The 20,342-nt window shown below is 43.0% G+C and overlaps 3 long non-coding RNA genes across 3 annotated transcripts; 2 read left to right on the top strand and 1 right to left on the bottom strand.

Annotated features, from left to right (window-relative positions):
- Positions 1-3: 3 nt before the first annotated feature.
- Positions 4-2,474, top strand: LOC117728326. Its single transcript, XR_004609120.1, has 3 exons — positions 4-308; positions 585-813; positions 1,282-2,474. It is a non-coding gene; the product is annotated as an uncharacterized LOC117728326 (long non-coding RNA).
- Positions 2,475-8,634: 6,160 nt separating this feature from the next.
- LOC117728324 lies at positions 8,635-11,632 on the top strand. Its single transcript, XR_004609118.1, has 6 exons — positions 8,635-8,960; positions 9,539-9,735; positions 9,837-9,960; positions 10,308-10,370; positions 10,595-10,664; positions 11,019-11,632. It is a non-coding gene; the product is annotated as an uncharacterized LOC117728324 (long non-coding RNA).
- A 3,417-nt stretch (positions 11,633-15,049) lies between these two features.
- On the bottom strand, positions 15,050-17,073 carry LOC117728325. The gene is made up of 5 exons (XR_004609119.1): positions 16,748-17,073; positions 15,973-16,169; positions 15,748-15,838; positions 15,338-15,400; positions 15,050-15,111 (listed from the first exon to the last, which is right to left on the bottom strand). It is a non-coding gene; the product is annotated as an uncharacterized LOC117728325 (long non-coding RNA).
- Between the last annotated feature and the right edge of the window lie 3,269 nt (positions 17,074-20,342).

Raw genomic sequence — 20,342 nt, 5'->3', positions numbered from 1 at the left:
TTTTTTTCTGAAAATATGTGATTAATTGAAGAAAAATGTATCGAGAAGAGAACCAGGAAGTTGGGAAAACTAATTAATTTCTTTAATTTAGTTCTGCTATAAAAAAGAAATGGTGCACATATTGTAACTTTGATTTTCCTCCACTAGATGGCAGCAGTTACTCATGTCCTAAAGTCAGAGTTACACACATTGATTGGCATGTTGTCAGGAAGTCATCCCAGCATGTGAAGCTGGTGTTTGGAGGAACTGAAATGCAACATGATGGATCTGTTCCCAGTGCTGCTGGTTATTTGTCTCCCTTTGTCAAGGTAAGTTTTTGTTAAAGACACTTGTTTGTTAAGAATTACCATTTAATTTTGATCAGCCATGTAAGCTAACCAGTTTATAAAACTGTCTGCCTCTACATTATAAAATCTCATGGTTTTCGTTTAATATAATCAGTTTATTTCACAATACAGAAGATGGAGATGTAGACGGGAACAGACCAAATATTGGTAGCAGCTTGGAGGATGTCTGGTCTCCATAGACACCAGGTTTCCATCACGTCATGTCACACGTTTTCAATCTTTTACCACAAACTGCAGGTAAACACTTCCTGACCATCTCAACAGTATTATATTGAATACGGCGTCTGCCAGAGTTGTGGAGCAGTGGGTCCCTCATCCTGGACTGGGTCCCTCATCCTGGACTGGGTTCCTGGACTGGGTCCCTCATCCTGGACTGGGCCCAGGCGTGTACGTGTCCCTGGGGGCACCGGCCTGTACAACATCCCGAGTGCCATGAAGGGAGAAAATTACCTTGAAGAGGTCAAAGGTGAAGGAGTTGAAACACTGATTGTAGGAGTGCCCATAAAGATGTTAAAACCTAAGTAATAAAATTAAGTAAAGGTACCAATACAACAATGTAAGAATACTGCATTGCAAATAAAAGTCCTGCATTGTAAATCATACTTATTATTAAATAGAAAAATCTAATGATAGTGTCAAAAATGACACTACTTTATACGGTTTAGTTCAGTGGTTTCAATGTAGGGGTTGGCTTCTTCCTAAGGGCCAGCAGGTAAGTCTAAGAGGGAACACGGTTATTAATGAGAGAGGAAAGATAAAACTAATTTCTGCCACATTTTCATTTTTTTATTTTTGTTTGAGAAAATATGGAATAGTCAGCTGATCTCTGTCTGAGCCTCTGAAGCTGCAAATAAAAGATGTTAAATGCCAAAGAAAATCAAAAAAGCAGCCTGTAAAGCATCACTCTGCTGGGTTCGTCTTTCCCCAAAACTAGATTACAGCCTCGTCACAGGAACCAACGCCAGTGAAACGGCTGCAATGGGAGCGACGGTAAGCTGTGTTGTTAAACACAAGTTAATGAGTCCAGTGCTCTGGTGTGTGTTCTTAAGAGAAGAACAGGGAACCAGCAGGGACCAGCTCCGCGAGGTGCAATTAACCTCTGTGGGTGTTTAATCAAGCTTGTATTGTCGGTGCAGGTTAAAGCCATTGTTTACTTTTCCTTCATTTGCGTTCCATGACGCTGGCGTGTGTATCTATGACAAATCGTCCTCTTGTTCGGGATTTAATTGCACTAAATGAATGCAAATGCATGTATTCCTTTACATCCATGCTTTAAGTGAAATTGCCTCATCAGAACACTTTTAAAAAGCCACAGCCAACCATTTGACCCATGGGCATTATTATAAAACAATACTGTGCTTGCACGCAGCGGCAACAGTTTGGGTCCCTCTGCACAAATCGAGGGCCGTAAAGAAAAGTTTTTAAATGGAGGCTGTTTTCTCTGCAGTTCGTCCCACCTCCATGTTCTGCCCCAAGCAGGAGATGGAACTGGAGACCCCCAACACATTCATCTGCTACGTGGACGACTTCCAGCCGCACACAGTCGACATCACAACATCCACCAACCGGCACCTCTAAAACTCACTAATTAGAAATAAATATTCCAGCACATAACCCCCATAAAACTGTATTTCTATGCTTTTTATTTTGATTACACAGAAGATATATAAAAAGTTTGTTAGCGAGCTAGCTGTTTATTATATTTCACGGACGGATATCACAGTGGTTTCATTTATTGGCATCAAAGCCACATAGCAAATGTCCCAAAATGTCAAACTATTCCTCTAAGAAAAAGAAGAATCCATAGTTTCCATTTCTAAATCTGACATAAAAAAGTGGACACATTGTCTTTCATTTGAGTTATCTTTCTAATATGATATAAGAAAAGTGTTTCCCACATTGTACCGCAAGTATCATGTTTTGTTGTCATCTACATTCAAGTTGAAGGTGTCCGTTCTGGAGTCGTGCACTGAGGGTCAAAGTGCACGCAAACCACATTGAAACGAAAGGGAACCTTTCCGTGCACATTAACCCTTCATTCATCACAGCGGCCTGTGTCGGCACATATGTCTCTGTGCGTATGTCTCTGTGCATATGTCTCTGTGCATATGTCTCTGTGCGTATGTCTCTGTGCATATGTCTCTGGGCGTATGTCTCTGTGCATATGTCTCTGGGCGTATGTCTCTGTGCATATGTCTCTGTGCATATGTCTCTGGGCGTATGTCTCTGTGCATATGTCTCTGTGCATATGTCTCTGGGCGTATGTCTCTGTGCATATGTCTCTGGGCGTATGTCTCTGTGCATATGTCTCTGGGCGTATGTCTCTGTGCATATGTCTCTGTGCGTATGTCTCTGTGCGTATGTCTCTGTGCGTATGTCTCTGTGCATATGTCTCTGTGCGTATGTCTCTGTGCATATGTCTCTGTGCGTATGTCTCTGTGCGTATGTCTCTGTGCATATGTCTCTCAGCATATGTCTCTGTGCATATGTCTCTCAGCATATGTCTCTGTGCATATGTCTCTGTGCATATGTCTCTGTGCATATGTCTCTGGGCGTATGTCTCTGTGCATATGTCTCTCAGCATATGTCTCTGGGCGTATGTCTCTGTGCGTATGTCTCTGTGCATATGTCTCTGTGCGTATGTCTCTGTGCGTATGTCTCTGTGCATATGTCTCTGGGCGTATGTCTCTGTGCATATGTCTCTGTGCAGATGTTTCTGGGCGTATGTCTCTGTGCGTATGTCTCTGTGCATATGTCTCTCAGCATATGTCTCTGTGCATATGTCTCTGTGCATATGTCTCTGGGCGTATGTCTCTGTGCATATGTCTCTGTGCATATGTCTCTGTGCATATGTCTCTGGGCGTATGTCTCTGTGCATATGTCTCTGTGCATATGTCTCTCAGCATATGTCTCTGTGCATATGTCTCTGTGCAGATGTTTCTGGGCGTATGTCTCTGTGCGTATGTCTCTGTGCATATGTCTCTCAGCATATGTCTCTGTGCATATGTCTCTCAGCATATGTCTCTGTGCATATGTCTCTGTGCATATGTCTCTGGGCGTATGTCTCTGTGCATATGTCTCTGTGCATATGTCTCTGTGCATATGTCTCTGGGCGTATGTCTCTGTGCATATGTCTCTGTGCATATGTCTCTCAGCATATGTCTCTGTGCATATGTCTCTCAGCATATGTCTCTGTGCGTATGTCTCTGGGCGTATGTCTCTGGGCGTATGTCTCTGTGCATATGTCTCTGTGCATATGTCTCTGGGCGTATGTCTCTGTGCATATGTCTCTGTGCATATGTCTCTGGGCGTATGTCTCTGTGCATATGTCTCTGGGCGTATGTCTCTGTGCATATGTCTCTGTGCGTATGTCTCTGGGCGTATGTCTCTGTGCGTATGTCTCTGTGCGTATGTCTCTGTGCGTATGTCTCTGGGCGTATGTCTCTGTGCGTATGTCTCTGGGCGTATGTCTCTGTGCGTATGTCTCTGTGCATATGTCTCTGTGCGTATGTCTCTGTGCGTATGTCTCTGTGCGTATGTCTCTGGGCGTATGTCTCTGTGCGTATGTCTCTGGGCATATGTCTCTGTGCATATGTCTCTGTGCGTATGTCTCTGTGCGTATGTCTCTCAGCATATGTCTCTGTGCATATGTCTCTCAGCATATGTCTCTGTGCATATGTCTCTGTGCATATGTCTCTGTGCATATGTCTCTGGGCGTATGTCTCTGTGCATATGTCTCTCAGCATATGTCTCTGGGCGTATGTCTCTGTGCGTATGTCTCTGTGCATATGTCTCTGTGCGTATGTCTCTGTGCGTATGTCTCTGTGCATATGTCTCTGGGCGTATGTCTCTGTGCATATGTCTCTGTGCAGATGTTTCTGGGCGTATGTCTCTGTGCGTATGTCTCTGTGCATATGTCTCTCAGCATATGTCTCTGTGCATATGTCTCTGTGCATATGTCTCTGGGCGTATGTCTCTGTGCATATGTCTCTGTGCATATGTCTCTGTGCATATGTCTCTGGGCGTATGTCTCTGTGCATATGTCTCTGTGCATATGTCTCTCAGCATATGTCTCTGTGCATATGTCTCTGTGCAGATGTTTCTGGGCGTATGTCTCTGTGCGTATGTCTCTGTGCATATGTCTCTCAGCATATGTCTCTGTGCATATGTCTCTCAGCATATGTCTCTGTGCATATGTCTCTGTGCATATGTCTCTGGGCGTATGTCTCTGTGCATATGTCTCTGTGCATATGTCTCTGTGCATATGTCTCTGGGCGTATGTCTCTGTGCATATGTCTCTGTGCATATGTCTCTCAGCATATGTCTCTGTGCATATGTCTCTCAGCATATGTCTCTGTGCGTATGTCTCTGTGCGTATGTCTCTGTGCGTATGTCTCTGGGCGTATGTCTCTGGGCGTGTGTCTCTGTGCATATGTCTCTGTGCGTATGTCTCTGTGCATATGTCTCTGTGCAGATGTTTCTGGGCGTATGTCTCTGGGCGTATATGTCTCTGTGCATATGTCTCTGTGCAGATGTTTCTGGGCGTATGTCTCTGGGCGTATATGTCTCTGTGCATATGTCTCTCAGCATATGTCTCTGTGCATATGTCTCTCAGCATATGTCTCTGTGCATATGTCTCTCAGCATATGTCTCTGTGCGTATGTCTCTGTGCGTATGTCTCTGTGCATATGTCTCTGGGCGTATGTCTCTCAGCATATGTCTCTGTGCATATGTCTCTCAGCATATGTCTCTGTGCATATGTCTCTGTGCATATGTCTCTGGGCGTATGTCTCTGTGCATATGTCTCTCAGCATATGTCTCTGTGCATATGTCTCTCAGCATATGTCTCTGTGCGTATGTCTCTGTGCGTATGTCTCTGTGCGTATGTCTCTGTGCATATGTCTCTCAGCATATGTCTCTGGGCGTATGTCTCTGTGCGTGTGTCTCTGTGCATGTGTCTCTGTGCATATGTCTCTGTGCGTATGTCTCTGTGCAGATGTTTCTGGGCGTATGTCTCTGTGCATGTGTCTCTGTGCATATGTCTCTGTGCAGATGTCTCTGGGCGTATGTCTCTGTGCATGTGTCTCTGTGCATATGTCTCTGGGCGTATGTCTCTGGGCGTATGTCTCTGTGCATATGTCTCTGGGCGTATGTCTCTGTGCGTGTGTCTCTGTGCATGTGTCTCTGTGCATATGTCTCTGTGCGTATGTCTCTGTGCAGATGTTTCTGGGCGTATGTCTCTGTGCGTGTGTCTCTGTGCATGTGTCTCTGTGCATATGTCTCTGTGCAGATGTCTCTGGGCGTATGTCTCTGTGCATGTGTCTCTGTGCATATGTCTCTGGGCGTATGTCTCTGTGCGTATGTCTCTGTGCATATGTCTCTGTGCAGATGTCTCTGGGCGTATGTCTCTGTGCGTATGTCTCTGGGCGTATGTCTCTGTGCGTATGTCTCTGGGCGTATGTCTCTGTGCGTATGTCTCTGGGCGTATGTCTCTGTGCGTATGTCTCTGTGCATATGTCTCTGTGCATATGTCTCTGGGCGTATGTCTCTGTGCGTATGTCTCTGTGCATATGTCTCTGTGCGTATGTCTCTGGGCGTATGTCTCTGTGCATATGTCTCTGTGCATATGTCTCTGTGCATATGTCTCTGTGCATATGTCTCTGTGCAGATGTCTCTGGGCGTATGTCTCTGTGCGTATGTCTCTGGGCATATGTCTCTGGGCTTATGTCTCTGTGCATATGTCTCTGTGTGCATGTCTCTGGGCGTATGTCTCTGGGCTTATGTCTCTGTGCGTATGTCTCTGGGCATATGTCTCTGTGCGTATGTCTCTGTGCGTATGTCTCTGTGCGTATGTCTCTGGGCGTATGTCTCTGGGCATATGTCTCTGGGCGTATGTCTTCTCTGTGCATATGTCTTCTCTATGCATCCTTTTCCATCTGCATTCCTCCAATCCTCAATTTCCCTGGGTAAAAACAAAACGAAAAGCAGCTTTAAACATTTATATTATTATGATCATTAACAGACTTCTGTATTTCGTTATAATTTGCATCAATGTGTTAAAGGTGCACGATACTCTTCTGTGAGCGGCTCATCTGATGGTGAGGGCATGTCTCTGTGCATATGTCTCTGGGCGAGTGTCTCTGGGCGAGTGTCTCGAGTGTCTCTGGGCGAGTTTCTCTGGGCGAGTGTTTCGAGTGCCGTCCGGGCGGGGAGCTGTTCTTGGGAAAATCCTGAGCACCAGGATAAAAAACCCAACGTAGATGAATTGTAAATGAACAGCGCTTGTTTTTAGCCGTCATAGATACCGTCACGGTAGCACATTCATCCACTGTAGGCACAACTACGGGCACAATTTGGAGTCAAGTGTCTTGCCCAAGGACACATCGACATTGGCTACCAGAGCCGGGCAGTCTCCTATGGGAGAAGGGACGGGGAGGTGAGGGAGGAAGAGGCGTGCAACCTAGCTGAAGAATCAGTGTCCTCCAACTGTATTTTGCCATCTCCCTCTCTTTTTACCCTTCCCTCGGCTGCATCTTTCTTTTTAATTTGTCCAACTCGGTGTCTCTGTCCTGCATCCTTCTCCCAAAGATGCCAAGAGTCTTTTTCTTTAATCCCTTTAGCCCCCCCCACTTATTATTTAAATAAATACTGTCAATCACAAGGTAGCCCCGCCCCCCCACTTATTATTTAAATGAATACTGTCAATCACAAGGTAGCCCCGCCCTAAAGCATATAATACATTCAAATTATGAAAATGGTGTACTATATTTAAATATAATTACAATTATTATATATACACTATTATTATTATAAATTATTATTAATCATAATAATTATAATTTATATATATAATTATATATAATATTATTAATTATATATTGTGTTCATTGCCTATATGGCATTGTCTCCTTTGCCTCATGTATTTTCTGAAATGTTTACTTGTATTGACGTTATGTTTTTATCTTGCTTCTATGTAGAGCACCTTGTAAACTCTGGTTTTAAAGGTGCTATATAAATACATGTATTATTATTATTACTATTATTATTACAATTATGACTAATACATTAACATTATTAAAATGTTTACTCATATTTGAATAGTATTACAATTATTATGAATATATCATGAGAATTATGACTACAATCTTTATTCCACTCAGGGTTGCCATGAACTGTAACCCGACACTCTTACCCGGACTATAACCTGCCGCAAGATGCGAGAACATTTAGCAGTAAAATCTTTTATTCTGAGCCCTTTTTAAGGACTTTCTGTCCAGGTGCTCAGTGTGCATGAAAAACCTGGAAAAGTCCTGGAAAAAGTTTGGGAAGCATAAATACAACCAGAAAGTTTTGGAAAAGTGATGTTAATCTGCCCCACAGATACCTGAATAATAGATTACACGTGGTTCAGAACAATCTTTAATAACAGATCTTTCCGCCACTTCAGCTTTTTATTCTCCTTTTTTTAATGTAAACACAGATGTCATGAACATTTTCATAAAGTCATTGGAAATGTAACGTGTGTTAAACTCTGAGCACTGAACGGTTACTAAATGTTCTAGAGATTCTTTAATTTTAAGATATGAGAAGTTTGCAGGATGACTACGTGAAACGATTCAAATGTGATATATTTGGTACGTGCTGTGCATTTGTAATGGATGCTTGTGAACTTGTGATTGGCAGGGCAACATCGATCCGGTGTGATCAGTTTGATTCAGTCCGTCTCCAGCGCCCTCGAAGATGACATGTAATAAAATGCTGGTTGCAAACTGCTGTCGCCTCTCTCGTGATTTGCCTGAACCTGAAGGTCTTGTTGGATCCGCTCCTTCCTTCTCTCTAGGAGGTCAAATACGACTGAGATCAGTTATTTGTCAGAACATCCAGCTCGAAACAGGCGCGCCTCCGTCTGAAGAGCCTCTTCTTTGCATCATGTCGACCCCCTCCTTTTCACATCCTGTCTCACGGACCAATGAGCTCACAGCGTCGCGATAGAGCGCTAAACAGAGCGGCTGACGCATGGAGCCAAATCCAGGCCAATAGTTTTGAACCTGAAAATTCAAGTTTTTGGTCTTGAACATTGAACAATTCAACAATGTATTTTAAATAAAAATAAGTGTATGAAAAGTTTTGTTGGTTTAAATATAATTTAGATTCAGTTATTATTTTTTTTTCGAATAAAATATATTTTTTCATTTTTCAGTAGCATATTTTCTACTTTCAATCTTTTTTTCAGGTTCAGACCTTTGGCCAGTGGTGTGGGGGGCGTGGTTTCAACTACAGGGGCGTGGTATCATGACTGTCAGCTTAACGAAGAAGGCTGACCACCTGCCTCAACGTTGCCTTCAAGAAACGTGGGTTCTGCGAACATTATGACTCACTCCTTTGCATACAGCATATTCACGTGATTGGCAGTAACACGGTTATGTTCAAGCTGTTCTAGACCACACTTTGCATGAATCTTAGTCAAAGAGCAACACACTTTGCCAGGTTGTGGCGTTCAAGGATCCCGCTATAACATCTGACGTTTCGTACTTCCGCACGCCACCTTGAACGCAGCGTGATTCTGCGATGGCGGCTGCTCCACCTGGTCGGGCTGCTGGCTCCAGCGGGCAGGTAAGACGTTTAACGTGTTTTGTATAGATACTAGAAAGGTTAAAATGACGACTGTAACATAGGGACGCGTTACAAAGCATTAACTAGATTTATTGAAATGTGTTTTATGCCAAAGCGGAAATTAAGTATAGTGCTAGTTAGCGTTAACTAGCTTAAAGCTATTAGCACGTGTTCCGTGATTTGTTTTCCTCTCGGTGGCCTCAGCTGCACAGAGCCTGATACATGTGCTCACAGAGGACCTCTCAGGAAGAAAGCAGGAACAGAGATGTCTTCTGTAGAACATGGCCAGGTTTTTTATTGAATATCATTGTTCATGTTCTTTAACGCATAGGTGTCGAACTCGAGGCTCGCCTCACTTTATGTGGCCAGCCACATGGTCGTTTTAAAATTATAGTCGATAAACTTTACATTGTGCAGTGACGACAGACTACATCTCCCACAATGCACGTCGTTTCCATATCGCCGTTTAACTAAAGATCCTTTGATGTGGCCCAGAGTGAAAATGAATTTGACTGATTTAAAGATAGTTTTATTAGTTCATGTTTTAAACTAATCTAATTTTCTTTATTATCATTTAGCTCTTTCCCTGGGTTTTTCCACAAGGAAAAGTTACCTTGGAAAGCGAGAGTTCCAGAGTCTAAAGACCTGTGGCACCTCGTCTACTAAAACCTGGAGGCCTTTTAGTTATGCATTCTTGTTAAACCGTCATTCAGAGACAACCCCAAGCTGAAGAGTTTGAACTCTAAACATGTCCAAGGATACGGACCATGAAGAGGTATTGCATACAGAGTTTTTAAACATGCCACTTTATTCTAGTGTTAGGCTTTTCTTCAAGCATGTAAACACCACTTAGACCACATGTTATTGTTCTTTTAGTTCTTCGGACTACTACAAATTGTCTATCCGAAGATGCAGAAGCTGACCGGAGGATGGCTTATGTACAAGGCTACAGGTGGAGAAAGCTTGCATGGATTCCGAGATGGCAGCAGAGGATTTTGAGGTAAATGTAGCTATGAAATGTGTGTGTGACGTTGCATTGTGCAAGTGCAACTTATTTTACATTTTGATTGTTGTCCAGTGAGTTGTAACACAGCATATTTGTGACTGTTTATTATCATTATCTTAGGCAGGTCAAAGTGAGCTCCAGATAGCTGTTTGGGACAGTTGCTAATATTCAAACTGTTCCATCTTCATCAGAAAGTCCTGTCTGTTTTGTGAAATTCCCACCACAGTTTCTAGAGATCCATGCTAGCATGTGTGGAGAAAGGTATTTGATATGTATGTTACTTGCAGTACTTTTTTCAATTAGTACTTATACATGTCTCCCTTGTGGTTTTTTATTTATAGGAGCAGAAGACCATGGGATGGCTGAGTCAACTGCCTGGACAATGGAGAAGAGCAGATCAAAAGGTAAATACTGTGTCTCGATACATAAACTTCTTTAGTTTTTTTTATTCAACATTGTTAGTTAACATCCATTAGAAATTGAATATAACTCCATTCATTTACAGTAGTGACACATTTATGTACATTTCTTTAATGTATGTTACTTACAGTAGTTTTTCGATTACTACTTGCAGTACTTTTTTCGATTAGTACTTATACATGTCTCCCTTGTGTTTTTTTATTTATAGGAGCAGAAGACCATGGGATGGCTGAGTCAACTGCCATGAGCCTGGACAATGGAGAAGAGCAGATCAAAAGGTAATTACTGTGTTGTGTCGATACATAAACTTCATCTGTCTCTGGGCATATGTCTCCGGGCATGTCACTGTGCATATGTCTCCGGGCATGTCACTGTGCATATGTCTCCGGGCATGTCACTGTGCATATGTCACTGTGCATATGTCTCCGGGCATGTCACTGTGCATATGTCTCCGGGCATGTCACTGTGCATATGTCTCCGGGCATGTCACTGTGCAGATGTCACTGTGCATATGTCTCCGGGCATGTCACTGTGCATATGTCTCCGGGCATGTCACTGTGCATATGTCACTGTGCATATGTCTCCGGGCATATGTCTCTTATCTTGTTATAATTTGCATCAATGTGTTAAAGGTGCACGATACTTTTCTGTGAGCCGCTCGTCTGATGGTGAGGTCCAACACAACAGGCAGTCGGGTACACAACGAAGGTCGACGATGGAGCTGAGGATGAAAGTCAGAAGTTCTCCAGTCCTGTCTAGGCTGAAATTTAGGATGTTTCCGCTCCGGTCACTTTCTCTCTCGAACTCCACTACAACTCTACACCCCCTACGATCTGTTCCAGGATGACTCTCTCTGCCACCGCCTGCGACCCTCCTGCCGGGGGCAGCCCCAGGACCGCTGTCTCGAAGGTCTCCAAAAAATCACTGCACGTCGTCATTTTATGGAGCGCCACCCCCGTCCAGGGGGAAGGGTTTGGCGGAGCAGGGTGGAAATTATCATCGCTCTGTAGATTTTCCCTTTTACTCCTGCGGACACACCGGCAAGAACATGTCAAGACAGGTGTGAACCATTAGTCCCTGCAGTGGCTGGCCGAAAGTTGCCGGGAGTTCCATTCATCAACGCCCTCTGTGCTGCCACGGTTTAGGGTTTGCTCCCTTAGCCTTTGATTCTATCAAGAATCTGTACCGCAAGACAGTGGTTTTCAACTATGCATGGCAGGGGCGTCAAACCCTGAGGTAAAATGTCATACCCGCATACCAAAAACATTTATATTATTATGATCATTAACAGAGCCACCCCCGTCCAAGGGGAAGGGTTTGGCGGAGCAGGGTGGAAATTATCATCGCTCTGTAGATTTTCCCTTTTACTCCTGCGGACACACCGGCAAGAACATGTCAAGACAGGTGTGAACCATTAGTCCCTGCAGTGGCTGGCCGAAAGTTGCCGGGAGTTCCATTCATCAACGCCCTCTGTGCTGCCACGGTTTAGGGTTTGCTCCCTTAGCCTTTGATTCTATCAAGAATCTGTACCGCAAGACAGTGGTTTTCAACTATGCATGGCAGGGGCGTCAAACCCTGAGGTAAAATGTCATACCCGCATACCATAAACATTTATATTACTATGATCATTAACAGAGCCACCCCCGTCCAGGGGGATGCGTTCGGCGGAGCCACCCCCGTCCAGGGGGAAGGGTTCTGCGGAGCCACCGCCGTCCGGGCGGGGAGCTGTTCTTGGGAAAATCCTGAGCACCAGGATAAAAAACCCAACCTAGATGAATTGTAAATGAACAGCGCTTGTTTTTAGCCGTCATAGATACCGTCACGGTAGCACATTCATCCACTGTAGGCACAACTACGGGCGCAATTTGGAGTCAAGTGTCTTGCCCAAGGACACATCGACATTGGCTACCAGAGCCGGGCAGTCTCCTATGGGAGAAGGGACGGGGAGGTGAGGGAGGAAGAGGCGTGCAACCTAGCTGAAGAATCAGTGTCCTCCAACTGTATTTTGCCATCTCCCTCTCTTTTTACCCTTCCCTCGGCTGCATCTTTCTTTTTAATTTGTCCAACTCAGTGTCTCTGTCTTGCATCCTTCTCCCAAAGATGCCAAGAGTCTTTTTCTTTAGTCTGAGACAGATGTCCTCCAGGATCTTGCGTTGATCTGTAAGCTGTTGGACCTCTGCTACAAGTAATTGGTTCTCCAGCTCCAACTGTTCGTTTTTGTTGAACTGCTCATTCAACCTATCCTCCGCAGCTCTGAGTTGTGAGTGAAAATTCTTTATGCTGGATCCCCACGACCTTTCTGTGTCGGCGAGCTGCCCCCTCAACCTTTCCTCCATAGATTTGCGATCTGAAAGCAAATCCTTCATGCGTGACTCCCAGCTCTTTTCACACTTGTCCTGCCAAGCCTTGTTGCATTGGACCATCAGGCTTTCGGAGTCAAGTTTCTCAGACGGACCTTGGATATCTTCCTCCACAGTTGTAGTTTCTAAGAGCAAATCCTCTGTGCAGCTCTTTTCTTTTAGTAAGCTCTTGCCTTCAAGGGCGTCACTCTTGCCTTCAAGGGCGTCACTCTTGCCTTCAAGGGCGTCACTCTTGCCTTCAAGGGCGTCACTCTTGCCTTCAAGGGCGTCTCTCTTGCCTTCAAGGGCGTCTCTCATGTCCTGCCAGACCTTCTTCCTCTGACTGAACACCAGGGGGCCAAGTGTCTCACTGTGGATATCTTCCTCCACAGTTGTGTTTTCTAAGAGCAAATCCTCTGTGCAGCTCTTTAGTTTTGGTAAGCTCTTGCCTTCAAGGGCGTCACTCTTGCCTTCAAGGGCGTCACTCTTGCCTTCAAGGGCGTCACTCTTGCCTTCAAGGGCGTCTCTCATGTCCTGCCAGACCTTCTTCCTCTGACTGAACACCAGGGGGCCAAGTGTCTCACTCAGACTGTGGATCTTTCCCTCCAGAGCTGTGCGTTCTGAGAGCAGAGTATTTATGATGGACTGCGAGCTCTTTTCTTTCTGCTCAAGAGCGTCATATTTGTCCTGCAAGACCTTGTTGTTCCGACTGAACACCAGGGGGTCAAGTGTCTCACTCAGACTGCGGATCTTTCCCTCCAGATCCTTTATGATGGACTGCAAGCTCTTTTCTTTCTGGACGCTCTTCTGCTCAAGAGCGACATATTTGTCCAGCTGGCTTTTCTCACTGAGACTAATGTGTGTGCTGTTGATCTGCAGGAGCGTCTTTGTCAGAGACCTGATTGTATCTTTAGCACAAAAAAGACTCCATTCTAGTTGTTCTACATATGGGGTGTTCTGAGATTGGTCCTGAAGTCGACCAGCCCCGTTTCTCTGGCTATTATCTCTATCTGTAGACATGACCCTAGCAGATTGGAGAGTTGCGGCGAATACTTTGGCTGCGTCACTTGAAAAATATTCGCGGTCTATTAAAGACTTGGGCTTTCCTCTCTTGAAGATATTAGTGGTCCAGTAAAATAGGTGTTGGTCACTGTAGGGAATCAAACACTGAAAAAAAAAAGTGTTGAGAATGAAGAATTTTCTCTTGTACACAGTAGACTATAAGTGTGCACATCAAAGCCACTGATGATGTCACAAAGTCAAGTGGCTTTGATTGGAATGTCACAGAATTCCATCACTGACAAGCCCAACCCTAAGGGGGTTTCCCAAGGCTGTTCCCTAAGGCGGTTTCCAGCCCCACAGAACCAACAATGACCTCACACCAGATGCCCCCCCCCCCCACTTATTATTTAAATGAATACTGTCAATCACAAGGTAGCCCCGCCCCCCCACTTATTATTTAAATGAATAATGTCAATCACAAGGTAGCCCCGCCCTAAAGCATATAATACATTCAAATTATGAAAAAGGTGTACTATATTTAAATATAATTACAATTATTATATATACACTATTATTATTAATCATAATAATTATAATTTATATATATATATAATTATATATAATATTAATTATATATTGTGTTCATTGCCTATATGGCATTGTCTCCTTTGCCTCATGTATTTTCTGAAATGTTTACTTGTATTGACGTTATGTTTTTATCTTGCTTCTATGTAGAGCACCTTGTAAACTCTGGTTTTAAAGGTGCTATATAAATACATGTATTATTATTATTACAATTATGACTAATACATTAACATTAAAATGTTTACTCATATTCGAATAGTATTACAATTATTATGAATATATCATGAGAATTATGACTAATACATTATCAACGTATATAATATAACTAAAATTTGATTATTCAAATCAATAGGATTACTAATACATTAACATCATTCACATGTACCGTTAAATGTTTAACAAAAAAATATTTAAAAAACATCAAATAAGGCAAAGCTCTCCATTTACTGGTCGGTCTACGTTCCAACCCTCACCTATGGTCACGAACTCTGGGTCGTGACCGAAAGAACGAGATCTCGGATACAAGCGGCCGAAATGAGCTTCCTCCGTAGGGTGGCCGGGCTCAGCCTTAGAGATAGGGAGTCTGTTTTTACTCTCTCTCCCTCATGTTTCTCTTCCTCCGTATGCCTGTTTTTACTCTCTCAAAACAAAACTCAACGGATGTTAACTAACAATGTTGAATAAAAAAAAACTGATGAAGTTTATGTATCGACACAACACAGTATTTACCTTTTGATCTGCTCTTCTCCATTGTCCAGGCTCATGGCAGTTGACTCAGCCATCCCATGGTCTTCTGCTCCTATAAATAAAAAAACACAAGGGAGACATGTATAAGTACTAATCGAAAAAAAGTACTGCAAGTAGTAATCGAAAAACTACTGTAAGTAACATACATTAAAGAAATGTACATAAATGTGTCACTACTGTAAATGAATGGAGTTATATTCAATTTCTAATGGATGTTAACTAACAATGTTGAATAAAAAAAAACTGATGAAGTTTATGTATCGAGACACAGTATTTACCTTTTGATCTGCTCTTCTCCATTGTCCAGGCAGTTGACTCAGCCATCCCATGGTCTTCTGCTCCTATAAATAAAAAACCACAAGGGAGACATGTATAAGTACTAATTGAAAAAAGTACTGCAAGTAACATACATATCAAATACCTTTCTCCACACATGCTAGCATGGATCTCTAGAAACTGTGGTGGGAATTTCACAAAACAGACAGGACTTTCTGATGAAGATGGAACAGTTTGAATATTAGCAACTGTCCCAAACAGCTATCTGGAGCTCACTTTGACCTGCCTAAGATAATGATAATAAACAGTCACAAATATGCTGTGTTACAACTCACTGGACAACAATCAAAATGTAAAATAAGTTGCACTTGCACAATGCAACGTCACACACACATTTCATAGCTACATTTACCTCAAAATCCTCTGCTGCCATCTCGGAATCCATGCAAGCTTTCTCCACCTGTAGCCTTGTACATAAGCCATCCTCCGGTCAGCTTCTGCATCTTCGGATAAACAATTTGTAGTAGTCCGAAGAACTAAAAGAACAATAACATGTGGTCTAAGTGGTGTCTACATGCTTGAAGAAAAGCCTAACACTAGAATAAAGTGGCATGTTTAAAAACTCTGTATGCAATACCTCTTCATGGTCCGTATCCTTGGACATGTTTAGAGTTCAAACTCTTCAGCTTGGGGTTGTCTCTGAATGAAGGTTTAACAAGAATGCATAACTAAAAGGCCTCCAGGTTTTAGTAGACGAGGTGCCACAGGTCTTTAGACTCTGGAACTCTCGCTTTCCAAGGTAACTTTTCCTTGTGGAAAAACCCAGGGAAAGAGCTAAATGATAATAAAGAAAATTAGATTAGTTTAAAACATGAACTAATAAAACTATCTTTAAATCAGTCAAATTCATTTTCACTCTGGGCCACATCAAAGGATCTTTAGTTAAACGGCGATATGGAAACGACGTGCATTGTGGGAGATGTAGTCTGTCGTCACTGCACAATGTAAAGTTTATCGACTATAATTTTAAAACGACCATGTGGCTGGCCACATAAAGTGAGGCGAGCCTCGAGTTCGACACCTATGCGTTAAAGAACATGAACAATGATATTCAATAAAAAACCTGGCCATGTTCTACAGAAGACATCTCTGTTCCTGCTTTCTTCCTGAGAGGTCCTCTGTGAGCACATGTATCAGGCTCTGTGCAGCTGAGGCCACCGAGAGGAAAACAAATCACGGAACACGTGCTAATAGCTTTAAGCTAGTTAACGCTAACTAGCACTATACTTAATTTCCGCTTTGGCATAAAACACATTTCAATAAATCTAGTTAATGCTTTGTAACGCGTCCCTATGTTACAGTCGTCATTTTAACCTTTCTAGTATCTATACAAAACACGTTAAACGTCTTACCTGCCCGCTGGAGCCAGCAGCCCGACCAGGTGGAGCAGCCGCCATCGCAGAATCACGCTGCGTTCAAGGTGGCGTGCGGAAGTACGAAACGTCAGATGTTATAGCGGGATCCTTGAACGCCACAACCTGGCAAAGTGTGTTGCTCTTTGACTAAGATTCATGCAAAGTGTGGTCTAGAACAGCTTGAACATAACCGTGTTACTGCCAATCACGTGAATATGCTGTATGCAAAGGAGTGAGTCATAATGTTCGCAGAACCCACGTTTCTTGAAGGCAACGTTGAGGCAGGTGGTCAGCCTTCTTCGTTAAGCTGACAGTCATGATACCACGCCCCTGTAGTTGAAACCACGCCCCCCACACCACTGGCCAAAGGTCTGAACCTGAAAAAAAGATTGAAAGTAGAAAATATGCTACTGAAAAATGAAAAAATATATTTTATTCTAAAAAAAATAATAATAACTGAATCTAAATCATATTTAAACCAACAAAAACTTTTCATACACTTAATTTTATTTAAAATACATTGTTGAATTGTTCAATGTTCAAGACCAAAAACTTGAATTTTCAGGTTCAAAACTATTGGCCTGGATTTGGCTCCATGCGTCAGCCGCTCTGTTTAGCGCTCTATCGCGACGCTGTGAGCTCATTGGTCCGTGAGACAGGATGTGAAAAGGAGGGGGTCGACATGATGCAAAGAAGAGGCTCTTCAGACGGAGGCGCGCCTGTTTCGAGCTGGATGTTCTGACAAATAACTGATCTCAGTCGTATTTGACCTCCTAGAGAGAAGGAAGGAGCGGATCCAACAAGACCTTCAGGTTCAGGCAAATCACGAGAGAGGCGACAGCAGTTTGCAACCAGCATTTTATTACATGTCATCTTCGAGGGCGCTGGAGACGGACTGAATCAAACTGATCACACCGGATCGATGTTGCCCTGCCAATCACAAGTTCACAAGCATCCATTACAAATGCACAGCACGTACCAAATATATCACATTTGAATCGTTTCACGTAGTCATCCTGCAAACTTCTCATATCTTAAAATTAAAGAATCTCTAGAACATTTAGTAACCATTCAGTGCTCAGAGTTTAACACACGTTACATTTCCAATGACTTTATGAAAATGTTCATGACATCTGTGTTTACATTAAAAAAAGGAGAATAAAAAGCTGAAGTGGCGGAAAGATCAGTTATTAAAGATTGTTCTGAACCACGTGTAATCTATTATTCAGGTATCTGTGGGGCAGATTAACATCACTTTTCCAAAACTTTCTGGTTGTATTTATGCTTCCCAAACTTTTTCCAGGACTTTTCCAGGTTTTTCATGCACACTGAGCACCTGGACAGAAAGTCCTTAAAAAGGGCTCAGAATAAAAGATTTTACTGCTAAATGTTCTCGCATCTTGCGGCAGGTTATAGTCCGGGTAAGAGTGTCGGGTTACAGTTCATGGCAACCCTGAGTGGAATAAAGATTGTAGTGATAATTCTCATGATATATTCATAATAATTGTAATACTATTCAAATATGAGTAAACATTTTAATAATGTTAATGTATTAGTCATAATTGTAATAATAATAGTAATAATACATGTATTTATATAGCACCTTTAAAACCAGAGTTTACAAGGTGCTCTACATAGAAGCAAGATAAAAACATAACGTCAATACAAGTAAACATTTCAGAAAATACATGAGGCAAAGGAGACAATGCCATATAGGCAATGAACACAATATATAATTAATAATATTATATATAATTATATATATATATAAATTATAATTATTATGATTAATAATAATTTATAATAATAATAGTGTATATATAATAATTGTAATTATATTTAAATATAGTACACCTTTTTCATAATTTGAATGTATTATATGCTTTAGGGCGGGGCTACCTTGTGATTGACAGTATTCATTTAAATAATAAGTGGGGGGGCGGGGCTACCTTGTGATTGACAGTATTCATTTAAATAATAAGTGGGGGGGCGGGGCATCTGGTGTGAGGTCATTGTTGGTTCTGTGGGGCTGGAAACCCCCTTAGGGAACAGCCTTGGGAAACCCCCTTAGGGTTGGGCTTGTCAGTGATGGAATTCTGTGACATTCCAATCAAAGCCACTTGACTTTGTGACATCATCAGTGGCTTTGATGTGCACACTTATAGTCTACTGTGTACAAGAGAAAATTCTTCATTCTCAACACTTTTTTTTTTCAGTGTTTGATTCCCTACAGTGACCAACACCTATTTTACTGGACCACTAATATCTTCAAGAGAGGAAAGCCCAAGTCTTTAATAGACCGCGAATATTTTTCAAGTGACGCAGCCAAAGTATTCGCCGCAACTCTCCAATCTGCTAGGGTCATGTCTACAGATAGAGATAATAGCCAGAGAAACGGGGCTGGTCGACTTCAGGACCAATCTCAGAACACCCCATATGTAGAACAACTAGAATGGAGTCTTTTTTGTGCTAAAGATACAATCAGGTCTCTGACAAAGACGCTCCTGCAGATCAACAGCACACACATTAGTCTCAGTGAGAAAAGCCAGCTGGACAAATATGTCGCTCTTGAGCAGAAGAGCGTCCAGAAAGAAAAGAGCTTGCAGTCCATCATAAAGGATCTGGAGGGAAAGATCCGCAGTCTGAGTGAGACACTTGACCCCCTGGTGTTCAGTCGGAACAACAAGGTCTTGCAGGACAAATATGACGCTCTTGAGCAGAAAGAAAAGAGCTCGCAGTCCATCATAAATACTCTGCTCTCAGAACGCACAGCTCTGGAGGGAAAGATCCACAGTCTGAGTGAGACACTTGGCCCCCTGGTGTTCAGTCAGAGGAAGAAGGTCTGGCAGGACATGAGAGACGCCCTTGAAGGCAAGAGTGACGCCCTTGAAGGCAAGAGTGACGCCCTTGAAGGCAAGAGCTTACCAAAACTAAAGAGCTGCACAGAGGATTTGCTCTTAGAAAACACAACTGTGGAGGAAGATATCCACAGTGAGACACTTGGCCCCCTGGTGTTCAGTCAGAGGAAGAAGGTCTGGCAGGACATGAGAGACGCCCTTGAAGGCAAGAGTGACGCCCTTGAAGGCAAGAGAGACGCCCTTGAAGGCAAGAGTGACGCCCTTGAAGGCAAGAGTGACGCCCTTGAAGGCAAGAGCTTACTAAAAGAAAAGAGCTGCACAGAGGATTTGCTCTTAGAAACTACAACTGTGGAGGAAGATATCCAAGGTCCGTCTGAGAAACTTGACTCCGAAAGCCTGATGGTCCAATGCAACAAGGCTTGGCAGGACAAGTGTGAAAAGAGCTGGGAGTCACGCATGAAGGATTTGCTTTCAGATCGCAAATCTATGGAGGAAAGGTTGAGGGGGCAGCTCGCCGACACAGAAAGGTCGTGGGGATCCAGCATAAAGAATTTTCACTCACAACTCAGAGCTGCGGAGGATAGGTTGAATGAGCAGTTCAACAAAAACGAACAGTTGGAGCTGGAGAACCAATTACTTGTAGCAGAGGTCCAACAGCTTACAGATCAACGCAAGATCCTGGAGGACATCTGTCTCAGACTAAAGAAAAAGACTCTTGGCATCTTTGGGAGAAG

Source organism: Cyclopterus lumpus, chromosome 25, assembly GCF_009769545.1.
Source record: "Cyclopterus lumpus isolate fCycLum1 chromosome 25, fCycLum1.pri, whole genome shotgun sequence".
Classification (NCBI taxonomy): Eukaryota; Metazoa; Chordata; class Actinopteri; order Perciformes; family Cyclopteridae; genus Cyclopterus; species Cyclopterus lumpus.
Note: the sequence above shows the minus strand (reverse complement) of the source record. Positions and strands in the feature narration are given on the sequence as shown.